The sequence below is a fragment of the Temnothorax curvispinosus genome, unplaced genomic scaffold, assembly GCF_003070985.1.
Source record: "Temnothorax curvispinosus isolate PA1 unplaced genomic scaffold, ASM307098v1 QBEX01005597.1, whole genome shotgun sequence".
Classification (NCBI taxonomy): Eukaryota; Metazoa; Arthropoda; class Insecta; order Hymenoptera; family Formicidae; genus Temnothorax; species Temnothorax curvispinosus.
In genome coordinates, this window is record NW_020215377.1 from 1 (window position 1) to 1,823 (window position 1,823).

General features: G+C 33.4%; 1 pseudogene; it reads right to left on the bottom strand.

Moving 5' to 3' along the window:
• Positions 1 to 6: 6 nt before the first annotated feature.
• LOC112454961 lies at positions 7 to 886 on the bottom strand (annotated as a pseudogene).
• Positions 887 to 1,823: the final 937 nt, after the last annotated feature.

Genomic DNA, 1,823 nt, shown 5'->3' on the forward strand with positions numbered 1-1,823 from the left:
AATAGGGATGTTTCAATGCCGCCCGTGCGGATATTCTGTACACAGGATCGTACGTGAGCATAGCTTGCAACAGATTTAATCCATCCGCATCTAACGTCTTCACTTGCGACTCCAAGTTATTCGTCATCCAATTGGGGAATGTCGCTTTGTAATCTGACAATTGCGTTACGCCTGGCCATATCTCTTCTGTAGGCATTCTTAGTATTCTGCAAGACAAAATAATCATTAAACAATCCGAGAAATATTTCTATAATAACGTATAAATAACGTATAAAAAAATCTTACCGGAATATCCTGAAAAGCTGATCAATCTCGCTGTCTCCCTGGAACAATGGTTTCTTAGTCGCCATCTCAGCAAAGATACATCCGATACTCCACATATCAATCGCGCACGAATATCTAGTGCCGAGAAGGATTTCAGGTGCCCTGTACCACAGAGTTACAACTTCGTGTGTGTATATATTCTGACTGGGATTCCAAATGCCCTCCCAAGTCCGAAGTCTGCTACTTCGATAATTCCGGTTTTATCGATCAGCAAATTCTGTGGCTTGTGACAGAAGAGAATTGCAACCAACAATTGCACGTGTGATCTGAAATGGTAAGCAATTGTATTAGCACACGATCGATCTCGATAAAAGCGATTTAAGCATATAAAATAATATAAAAGCTAATGTAATATTATCACGAGAAAAAATATATTTAAACAAACCTGATATAAATATGATTTAACTACAGCTGGCTCCAACAGTTTATTGCCCAAACTATCCATGTATTTTTTCAGATCCATAGTGAGATACTCAAAAATAAGATATAGTTTTGACTCCTCCATTAATACATCGATCAAGTTCCTTGCAGGATCATGCAATGTCTCCTCTTCCAAAGTCATCATCCGATATGTTTTGTACCGAATTATTTACTGATATATCTGTGCCTTTTTATTCCGCGTTGTTTCATGGAATTATATTAGCACATCGTCTAGCTGAAACGATAATTCCTCTCACAATAATATTTCGATTTTAATTAAGAAACAATTCGAATTTAAAATGAAGAATAGTAATGCGATCCTTTCGCGCGGTTGGTCCTTTGCTCGCTTGTCTCTTTATTTCGGTCTGCTTCCTCGTTGCGGATTGGAGGAATCTTCTTCGAGCGGGATTTTCATGCGCGTGCGTGAATTGTATTCATTAAACACACGTAACAAACTTCGACAGCCTCGTGCTAAAAGATGACAAAATATTTTCTAGAGCCCATATAAGTGATTAATATTTTGTATTGTATTGCAATGTAGACTTGCGTTAATAATATGTAATAAATATTAAATGTTATAAAATATGTTATTAAATATTAAATATGTAGCATTAATATATGCAAAGGAATTTATATATTAATTATTCAAAAAGACTACAGATTTTAACGAGGTTGTTGAAGCGCAAATAATTTTTGCCTTGTTTCTCTTTACTAGGTTAATATTCTGAATTTTATTACGGGAAATATTCAGCTATATTCTATGTAATGATTATATACGAGTACAATGATATATTGTCCTCTTCAAAAAATATGTACACCGTCTATAATTACAACTAGTAAATTTTTAACGCGATTGCTAAAGCGTAAATAATTTTTGTCTTGCTTCCCTTCGCCAAGAATTTAATTAGAATTTTACTACGAGAAATATTCAGCAATATATTTTATTTGACGATTATATTTCGGTATCTTTTCTTTTAAATATTTAATTATTCTTTCTGTATTTAATTATTTTATATAATTTATATTTTAACACGGTTGCTAAAACGCAAATATTTAATTTTTGCCTTAAAATTGTTTCT